This window comes from Heterodontus francisci, unplaced genomic scaffold (genome assembly GCF_036365525.1).
Source record: "Heterodontus francisci isolate sHetFra1 unplaced genomic scaffold, sHetFra1.hap1 HAP1_SCAFFOLD_54, whole genome shotgun sequence".
NCBI classification, from domain to species: Eukaryota; Metazoa; Chordata; class Chondrichthyes; order Heterodontiformes; family Heterodontidae; genus Heterodontus; species Heterodontus francisci.
In genome coordinates this window covers 12749665-12761203 of record NW_027140250.1, presented here as the reverse complement: position 1 = coordinate 12761203, position 11539 = coordinate 12749665, and positions in this window count along the sequence as shown.

The following is an 11539-nucleotide window of genomic DNA, read 5'->3' as shown; positions in this document are numbered from 1 at the left end:
AGGTTAGGGCCAATCAAGGATAGTAGTGGGAAGTTGTGTGTGGAATTGGAGGAGATAGGGGATGTGTTAAATGAATATTTTTCCGCAGTATTTACAGTGGAGACAGAAAATGTTGTCGAGGAGAATACTGAGATACAGACTACTAGACTAGATGGGATTGAGGTTCACAAGGAGGAGGTGTTATCAATTTTGGAAAGTGTGAAAATAGTTAAGTCCCTTGGGCCAGATGGGATTTATCCTAGGATTCTCTGGGAAGCCAGGGAGGAGATTGCAGAGCCTTTGTCCTTGATTTTTATGTCGTCATTGTCGACAGGAATAGTGCCGGAAGACTGGAGGATAGCAAATGTTGTCCCCTTGTTCAAGAAGGGGAGTAGAGACAGCCCTGGTAATTATAGACCTGTGAGCCTTACTTCGGTTGTGGGTAAAATGTTGGAAAAGGTTATAAGAGTTAGGATTTATAACAGTCTTGAAAAGAATAAGTTCATTAGAGATAGTCAGCACGGTTTTGTGACGGGTAGGTCGTGCCTCACAAACCTTATTGAGTTTTTTGACAAGGTGACCAAACAGGTGGATGAGGGTAAAGCCGTGGATGTGGTCTATATGGATTTCAGTAAGGCGTTTGATAAGGTTCCCCACGGTAGGCTATTGCAGAAAATACAGAAGTATGGGATTGAAGGTGAATTAGTGCTTTGGATCAGAAATTGGCTAGCTGAAAGAAGACAGAGGGTGGTGGTTGATGGCAAATGTTCATCCTGGAGTTTAGTTACTAGTGGTGTACCGGAAGGATCTGTTTTGGGGCCACTGCTGCTTGTCATTTTTATAAATGACCTGGAAGAGGGTGTAGAAGGGTGGTTGAGTAAATTTGCGGATGACACGAAGGTCGGTGGAGTTGTGGCTGGTGCCGAAGGATGTTGTCGGTTACAGAGGGACATAGATAGGCTGCAGAGCTGGGCTGAGAGATGGCAGATGGAGTTTAATGTGGAAAAGTGTGAGGTGATTCACTTCGGAAGGAGTAACAGGATTGCAGAATACTGGGCTAATGGGAAGATTCTTGGTAGTGTGGATGAGCAGAGAGATCTTGGTGTCCAGGTACATAAGTAACAGGGTAGTGGTTATGGGGGACTTTAACTTTCCAAATATTGACTGTAAATACTATAGTTCGAGTACTTTAGATGGGTCTGTTTTTGTCCAGTGTGTGCAGGAGGGTTTTCTGACACAGTATGTGGACAGGCCAACCAGGGGCGATGTCACATTGGATTTGGTACTGGGTAATGTACCCGGCCAGTTGTTAGATTTACAAGTTGGTGAGCACTTTGGTGACAGTGATCACAATTCAGTTAGGTTTACCTTAGCAATGGGCAGGGACAGGCAGTTGCCACCCAGGTTAATAGAGCTGTTAAGAAGGCATATGGTGTGTTAGCTTTTATTAGTAGGGGGATCGAGTTTTGGAGCCACGAGGTCATGCTGCAGCTGTACAGAACTCTGGTGCGGCCGCACCTGGAGTATTGCATGCAGTTCTGGTCACCGCATTATGGGAAGGATGTGGAAGCTTTGGAAAAGGTGCAGAGGAGATTTACTAGGATGTTGCCTGGTATGGAGGGAAGGTCTTACGAGGAAAGGCTGAGGGACTTGAGGTTGTTTTGGTTAGAGAGAAGGAGGAGAAGAGGTGACTTAATAGAGACATAGAACATAGAACATTACAGCGCAGAACAGGCCCTTTTGCCCTCGATGTTGCGCTGACCTGTGAAACCATCTGACCTGCACTATTCCATTTTCATCCATATGTCTATGCAATGACCACTTAAATGCCCTTAAAGTTTTCGTGTCCACTACTGTTGCAGGCAGGGCGTTCCACGCCCCTACTACTCTCTGTGCAAAAAAACTACCTCTGACATCTGTCCTATAACTATCACTTAGAAGATAATCAGAGGGTTGGACAGAGTGGATAGTGAGAGTCTTTTTCCTCGGATGGTGATGGCAAACACGAGGGGACATAGATTTAAGTTGAGGGGTGATAGATGTCGGACAGATGTCAGAGGAAGTTTCTTTACACAGAGAGTAGTAGGGGCGTGGAACGCCCTGCCTGCAACAGTAGTAGACTCGCCAACTTTAAGGGCATTTAAGTGGTCATTGGATAGACATATGGATGAAAATGGAATAGTGTAGGTCAGATGGTTTCACAGGTCGGCGCAACATCGAGGGCTGAAGGGCCTGCACTGTACTGTAATGTTCTATGTTCTATGTTCTAACATATATTGAAACACTCGTCTATGTCTTTGTCACATTCAAACTCGACTGTACGAATGGACACCAGACTGACCTCCCATGCTCCACCTTTCATTCACTTTTTGATCCAAAACATTGTTGCCTTTATCCTATGCCATACTAGGTTTCAGATCACTGGGAGACAACAATAGTAATATCCTGACAATTTCAGCACATAGCCTTTGACACTAATCTGTCGCCTTGCTCCAGGCCAATTCCCCAGCCCAGCCAACAGGCTGCCTCACCAATCATTGCTCTCTTTACTGATCTACATTGAATGGAGCACCCCGAAGCCTCGAGTTTATTTTTCTTGACCTTGCATTTCAAAACTCTCACGACCTCCTCTATCCCTGCTAATACAATTTATTGTCGTGTTTTGTACCGCTTAATACACTTGTCTCACAAATATCTATCGAACAGTTACAAGATTTCAATGTTACCCCCTCGTGATATCTGTACTTGGACATGCAAATCTCTCTGCTCCTCCACAGTTCCCAGCTTCTCACAATGAGGATAGCACTCTGATCTATCTTTTTTTATTACAAAATTGAAGACCTTGCACCTCCCCGCATTGAGCTTGATCTCCCCCAGTTTTACCAATCACTGAAATAATCAAGTCTCTTTATGCATCTGTTTCTCTCATTTCCAATATTTAATCTGCCACGTAAGTTACACACTTCAGCAAACTTAGATAAATGGGCCTCCATTCCCTCATCCTATTCCTATGGAAATTAGTGATAAGGTACCACCCGAATCCAGATCACTGGTAGACTACAATAATAATAACCTGACAATTTCAGCACATAGCCTTTGACGCTAATCTGTCGCCTCCCACATGGCCAATTCCCCAGCGCAGCCAATAGGTTGCCTCCAAGTCCATGGGCGTTATGTTTAGGCGGATCTGATGTGACATCTCGTCGAATGCCTTCTCGAAGTTGCTATTAATAAAACACCCTATATTTATCACACCGGCGTTAAGTTTTTACCGGCCACATTCTTGCTGTTATCAAACCTATGCTGCAGAATTCTTTACTGAATCCACTCGACCTTCCACTCCTGTCGTCATGTAAGTCCTGACAACAATACATCGTCTGAATGAGCTTATGGTTCCCTCCCTTAATACCTTTTTTGGTGAGGATCGACTTGACTCTGAGTATATTTATGTGACTTATCCTTCAACGCTTTTCCAGTTTAAATGCACTATATAAATTTAAGTTGTTATTGTTTGGTTGTATTATCCTCCAGTCTTTCCCTCTGACAATCCATGACCATGTCTTAGTTGAATAATTATAACTCTCGGAAAACTTGCCTGGTCCTCCCATGTCTCTAGCTCTGACTCTTCCTTTGATATCCTCATTGAAACTCACTCTGTTACCAAGCTTTTGGTCACTTATTATATTTCCTTATTTCATTGTATCTTTCTCTCCTCGGAGCACTCTGATTAACCTTGTTGAAATGTTAGAGATATAGATATATTGACTCTTTTACAGCAAAGACGCAGGCCATCCGGCCCATTCTGGCTCTCTTCAGACCAATCAAGACAATCCCACTCTCTCGCTCGCCTTAGACCTGCAAGATCTTTTCTTTCAGTGCCAATCGAATTTTCTGTTGAACTCACTGATTGCCTCCATTTCCAGCATCCTCATAGGCATCTATTTTCAGATCAGTACCATTCGCTTCGGAAAAAAATACACATTCCCCCTGTATCTTTTGTCCCTTCAATCTCACCATCAGTTAATAGGAACAGTTTTTGCTTGTCTAACCAATGTAAGCCTGTCATAATCATGTACAACTTTATGAAATCTCCCCTGAATATCCTTTGCTCCAGGCAGAATACCATTAGCTTTTCTACCCTTACCTTGTAAGCAAAATCCCCCAATCCTGGAACCATTCTGGCAAATATCCAGAACTCTCTCAAGGACACTGAATCCTTCCTGGACTGTCATATCAGAACTAGTTGCAATAACATATTTGGGGTCGAACCGGAGCTTTATGAAGATCCAGCAAATCTTCCTTGCTTTTGTACTTGTGCTTCTATTTGTGATGCCCACGATCCCATATGCATTGCGAATCACTTGCTCAAAATGTCCTGTCACATTCAATGATCGATTCAGATGACCACCAAGTCCCTCTGCTCCTGCATACTCTTTAGAAGTGCGCCATTGCCTGACCTATACCTTCTGTCAAAATGTATTATCACAAATTTTTCCGTATTTAATACCATTTTTCAGGTGTCTTCCTAAACTTCTCACCAATCTCTGTCCCTTTGAAGGCAGTTAGTATCATGCTCACCGTTTGGTACCATCCGCAATTTTTTAAATTTTAGTCTATTCCAAGATTCAACTGATTTAAATATAAGCAACAAGAAAAAAAAGTCCAAGCACTGACCGTTGGGAGCACCACTGTCGAACATGCTGCAGTTTGAAAAACAACTATTTAACTAATTAATTTTTGTAGTTGAGCCATTGTTGTATTCAATTGGAGACTGAGCCTCCCATTATGTGAGTCTCAACTTTGTCAACCAGAATTTTCAGAGAACAACAAAGAACAATGAACAGTACAGCGCAGCAACAGGCCATTCGGCCTCCCAAGCCTGCGCCGATTTGATGCCTGCCTAAACTAAAACCTGCTGAAATTCCAGGGAGCTTATCCCTCTATTCCCATCCTATTCATGTATTTTTCGAGATGCCTCTTAAACGTCGCTATCGTACCTGCTTCCAAAACCACCCCGGCAGCAAGTTCCAGGCACTCACCACCCTCTGTGTAAAGAACTTGCCTCGCACATCCCCTCTAAACTTTGCCCATCTCACCTTAAACCTATGTCCCCTAATAACTGACTCTTCCACCCCAGGACAAAGCTTCTGACTATCCACTCTGTCCAATGCGGCTCATAACTTTGTAAACCTCTGTCATGTCGTCCCTCCACCTCCGTCGTTCCAGTGAAAACAATCCGAGTTTATCCAATAATAATAAAAACAAGAAATGCTGGAACCACTCAGCAGGTCTGGCAGCATCTGTGGAAAGAGAAGCAGAGTTAACGTTTCGTGTCAGTGACCCTTCATCGGAACTGACAAATATTAGAAAAGTCACAGGTGATAAGCAACTGAGGTGGGGATGGGGCAAGAGATAACAAAGGAGGTCTAGATTGGACCAGGCCACATAGCTGACCAAAAGATCAGGGAGCAAAGGCAAACAATATGTTAATGGTGTGTTGAAAGACATATCATTAGTACAGATTAGGTGTAAATACATTGAATATTGAACAGCAGCAAGTGCAAACCTTCTGGGCACTGACCCTAAACGTTAACTCTGCTTCTCTTTCCACAGATGCTGCCAGACCTGCTGAGTGGTTCCAGCATTTCTTGTTTTTATTTCAGATTTCCAGCATCCGCAGTATTTTGCTTTTTTACCGAGTTTATCCAACCTCTCCTCATAGCTAATGCCCTCCAGACCAGGCTGCATCCTGGTAAACCTTTTCTGTACCCTCTCCAAAGCCTCCACGTCCTTCTGGCAGTGTGGCGACCAGAATTGCACGCAATATTCTAAGTGTGGCCTAACTAAAGTTCCGTGCAGCTGCAGCATGACTTGCCAATTTTTATACTCTATGCCGCTACCGATGAAGGCAAGCATGCTGTATGCCTTCTTGACCACCTTATCCACCTGCGTTGTCATTTTCAATGACCGGTGGACCTGTGCACCCAGATCTCTCTGCTTGTCAATACACCTAAGGATTCTGCCATTTACTGTATCCTTCCCACCTGCATTAGACCTTCCAAAATGCATTACCTCACATTTGTCCGGATTAAGCTCCATTTGCCAGTTCTCCGCCCACGTCTCCAACTGATCTATATCGTGCGGTATCCTCTGACAATCCTCATAACTATCTGCAGCTCCACCAACCTCTGTGTCGTCGCAAAGTTACTAATCAGACCAGCTACATTTTCCTCCAAATCATTTATATATACTACAAACAGCAAAGGTCCCTGCACTGATCCCTGCTGAACACCACTAGTCACATCCCTCCATTCAGAAAAGCACACTTCCACTGCTACCATCTGTCTTCCATGACCGAAGCAGCCCTGTATCCATCCTGCCAGCTCACCTCTGATCCGGTGTGACTTCAGCTTTTGCACCAGTCTGCCATGCGGGACTTTGTCAAAGGCTTTACTGAAGTCCATATAGATAACATCCACTACCCTTCCTTCATCTATCATTTTCGTCACTTCCTCAAAAAACTCAATCAAATTAGTGAGGCACGACCTCCCCTTAACAAAACCATGCTGCCTCTCGCTAATAAGTTCGTTTGTTTCCAAATGGGAGTCAATCCTGTCCCGCAGAATCCTCTCTAATAATTTCCCTACCACTGACGTAAGGCTCGCCAGCCTATAATTTCCTGGATTATCCTTGCTGCCCTTCTTAAACAAAGGAACAAAATTGGCTATTCTCCAGTCCTCTGGGACCTCACCAGGAGCCGATAAGGAAGCAAAGATTTCTGTCAAGGCCCCAGAAATTTCTTCCCTTGCCTCCCTCAGTATTCTGGGGTAGATCCCATCAGGCTCTGGGGACATATCTATCTTAATGCTTTGCAATACAACCAACACCTCCGCCTTTTCGATAATGAGATGACGGAGACTATCTGCACTCCCTCCACCACACTCATCATCCACCAAGTCCTTCTCTTTGGTGAATACTGATGCAATGTACTCATTTGGTACTTTGCCCATTTCCTCTGGCTCCACACTTAGATTCCCTTCTCTGTCCTTGAGTGGGCCAACCCTTTCCCTCGTTACCCTCTTGCTCTTTATATACGTAGGAAAATACTTGGGATTTTCCTTAATCATGTTGGTCAATGATTTTTCATGACTCATTTTAGCCATCCTGACTCTTTGCTTAAGTTCCTCCTACTGTCTTTATATTCCTCAAGGGATTCGTCTGTTTCTAGCCATCCAGCCCTTATGAAAGCTTCCTTTTTCTTTTTGACTAGGCTCACAATATCCCGCGTTATCCAAGGTTCCCGAAACTTGCCAAACGTATCCTTCTTCCTCACTGGAACATGCTGGTCCTGAATTCTAATCAACTGACATTTGAAAGTCTCCCACATGTCAGATGTTGATTTACCCTTAAACAGCCGTTGGCACCCTGTTAAACGAGAGCTGCTGTGACAAGGGCTCCCTCGGATCCATGGTGCGCTGCAGACATCTCAAAAACGTAACCACTAGGTGGCGCAGCACTTGCAATGGGCAAATTCAGGCTCTTCAGCTGGAACGTCTGCATCTGAGACGTTCAGGCAGTTGCCCGGATTAAAGATGGTGCTGCTAAATTTATCACAGAAAATGCTTATAGCGAGATAATTCTAACAAACTAACCTTGCATTAAGTTGGATGGAAGCCCAGTAATATGTTACTACGTAGTTATAGGATACTCAGTGTAAACCTCAGATCCATATAATATTCCAGTAACCCTATTAAGCTAAAAAAATCGTGTTTGAATTTACATGTTCTGATACTTTTGGGAGATAGTGAATTGGCACCCCGATCGATGGAGAAGAAAATCGGGCAGAGTATAAACTCTGCTGCCAATTCGTTATTGTGATTCGTTTATATGACTGACCAGGATTTGATTTCACCCGATTGCAGCGAATAAGTAGCTGCTTTCCTCCTCTGCAACTGACTTTCTCCTCTCCTGCATGCTTCCATCCCCCACGCCCTCAGCCGTACGCTCCTGACCTCGCTGCTCCCCTTCACTCCCCTGCCCGATTTTTCCTCGCTTCTCGCCACCCCGCTTCCCATGACCCCCGTTACTGCCGCTCGCTACAGACCACACTTCTTTATTCTCGGCCACTGGGCCTCAGGTTTGCTGGTTCACCACACGCCGCCCGAAGAAGAAATGCAGGCCACGAGGTGTGACGGGGCGAATTAGGAGCAAGCGGCCGAGAGGAGGAAAGCGGCGAGGCCGGGAGCTAACGCCTGAATCGGCGGGGGGTTTGAGGGAGAGGTAACGCGGAGCGGGCAGCCTGAGAGCGGGCTGGCGCGAAGCCAGGAGTGTGAACAATCGGCCAGGGATGTGTGTGTGTGTTGGGGGGTGGGGAGGGTCGTCGGTACGCAGCGAGTCTGGACCGAGCGGCTGTGAGGAGGAAGTGTTGAGGCCAGCAGCGAGTTGCTGGGGAGGGAGGACAGCGGCTAGTGGGGTTGGAACGTGTGACGGGGATCGAAGTCTCCCATTCAGCAGCTCCCTCCAGCCGAATTGGGGATGCTGGAGAACAAGGACGCTTTACTACGCATGCGCGAATGCCAGGCACAAGCTCAAGAATAGCCCAGGTGCCGATATCTGATGATAATAAATTAAATAAAAGAAAAATACTTCAGATTCTTGAAATCTGATATAAACCAATAAATGCTGGAAGTACTCAGCAGGTCTGGCAGCATCTGTGGAGGGAGCAGCACAGTTAACGTCTCAGATCAGTGACCCTTCATCAGTGGATCTGAAATGATGTCATACGCATGCACCACTTGGTCCTTACCCTGGTCAGACTTTTGTTGCGCATTTGCGCAGCTTGGAGGATCTGATGACCTTAGCAGATTCCCGCGTTGTCAGGAGTCAGCTTGGGAGAGATATCACCAGTGTGCCAGCACAAGATCCTGCCAATTCAGTGGCAGGACAGCCGCTCCAATATCAGTGCCCTCACTCAGACCAACATCCCCAGTATCCAGACACTGTTCATAGTCACTCAGTTATGTTGGGAGGGCCACAAATTTCACAGGCCTGACACAGGACTCCCAAAACAAGCTTTGTACTCTGCGCTTTGGCACGGCAAGAGGCTATCAGGAGAGCAGAGGAAATGCTGCATTGTCTTTAAAGCCTCCGTGACAAAATATTAACTCTGCACTGTTACGTGGAAATATCTTGCCCCAGCCCGCCCTAAATGGAGAGGAAGCATCCGTGAAGGTGCCAGCCAGTTCGAAAAACGTTGACATACTCAGACACTGACCAGGTGCAAACAGCGGAAGGAACATTTGGAAATTCGAGCATCTCATTCACTCACCTCACCAAACACAACCTGTCGCAGCTGGAGTGGGGGAAAGTCATCCTCATTCCCAAGAGACTGCCTAAGACTTTGTTAAACACTTTCTTGAAATCCAAAGCAGCAACCTCCATTGCATTCTCATCATCAACATTCCCTTTTACCTCATCTAACAATTTAATTAAATACTTAATTGAGGTGGGCATGTGTGAATGAGTTTAAAGTTGGGTATTTAAAGCCGAGATTATTCTTTCATGGGACTTGGGCATCACTGGCAGGGCCAGCATTTGTTGCCCAAGCATAATTTCCCTTAACAACCAAGAGTTTGCTAGGCCGTTCCACAAGGAAGTTAAGAGTCAACCACGTTTCTGTGGGTCTGGAGTGACATGTATGCCAGACCTTGTAAGGACGGCAGATTTCCTTCCCTAAAGGACATTGATGGGTTATTATTGCAGATAATGATAGTTTCATGGCACCATTACTGACACCAGCTTTCAATTCCAGATTTTACTTTGACTTTGGATTTTTGTATTGATTAATTGAATATAATTTCCACCAGCTGCCCTGGCGGATTTTGAACTTGTGTCCCCAAGGCATTATCCTGGAAATCTGGATTACTAGCTCAGTGCCATCACTACTCCGCCACCATCTCCCCAAGCAGTGAGAAAAATTAGCTATGCAAGAACTAGTCAAAAACGATGGCAGGGACTCAAAGACGTATTGAGCACAATACGTATTGAACACTTGGATCCTGTTCCAACTCTTTGGAAAATGAACTCAATTAATATCCATGCTCCGTTCTTTACTGTTACCCTGAATTTTATTTCCCTTACACTATTTATGCAATTCTCTTTTGAATGTTGATATTCAATCTGAAATGAACAGCCTTTATCGAGTGCCAAAAACCCACAACAACACGCTGATAAAAATTGTTTCCCCATGTAGCTCCTCAATGCGCATTTTGGATTCGGAAAGGAACATGTGTGACTTTAAAAGAGAGAACTTCTGAGAAGAATGGGTAGCCTTAACGTTTCAGGCAGCGTACACTGCCCGTCGTCAGGAGAAATGACTCGCCCAGATAGAAGAAATAGCTTTATATCTGGTGGAGCATGGAAATGTACGCAGGACGATATTGCTAATCGGATATTACGTGTTCTCGTTCTTGCTGCTATTGGTAGGCATATTGTGTTTTGTGGTATGCCGGTTTTGCTCTTCCTTCCACAATCAATGTTCACCTTTTGCTTTCCTCATTCCATTTCTTGCCTGCAACATTGCCTTAGAAAATATTCATTTGCAATACATACTCCATTAAATTTACTCTGCTTGCCCGCTGTTCCTGGGGGTGATGGAGCACACCTCCCATTCACACCAATACACATTTTTGCTGTGACTTCAGTTAAGAAATTTAGATCTGCCAGACGGTTTACATAAGAACATAAGAAATAGGAGCAATATTAGGCCATTCAGCACCTCAAGCCTGCCCCGCCATTCAATAAGATCATGGATGAGCTTCCCCAGGTCCCAACTCTTCTTTTCAGTCAGCTCCGCATACCCCTCCACTCCACGAGATTTCAAAAATCTATCTACGTCCTCCTTAAATACATTAAGTGGCCTAGCTTCCACAACTCTCTGAGGTGCAGAATCCCAGAAAATCACAACCCTCTAAGAGAAGAAATTCCTTCCCATCTCAGTTTTAAATTTGTGCCCCCTTATTCTGTAATTATGACCCGGAGTTCGAGATTCCCCCACAAGTGGAGACATAGTCTGAACATCTATCCTGTAAAGCCTCCTCAAAATCTTATATGTTTCAAAAAGGTCACCTCTTATTCTTCTAAACTCCAATAAATGAAGCCCTAACCTGTTTAGCCGTTCATGATAAGACGACCCCTTCATCCCAGGAATCAGCCAGGTGAACCTGTTCTGAACAGTCTCCAATGCTAGTATATCCTTCATTAAATATGGGGACCAAAATAGTACACAGTACTCCAGATGTGGCCGCACCAATACCCTGTAACAAGACTTCCCTATTTTAAACTCTAAGCCCCTGGCAATAAAGGCCAACATTCCATTTGCCTTCCGAATTACTTGCTGCACCTGCATGCAAACATTTTGTGTTTAATGTACAAGAGAACCCAGATCACTCTGTACTGCAGTATTTTGTAGCCGTCTCCATCTAAATAATAATCTGTCTTTTTATTCTTCCCACCAAAGTGGATGACCTCACACTTTCCCACATTGAACTCCATCTGCCAA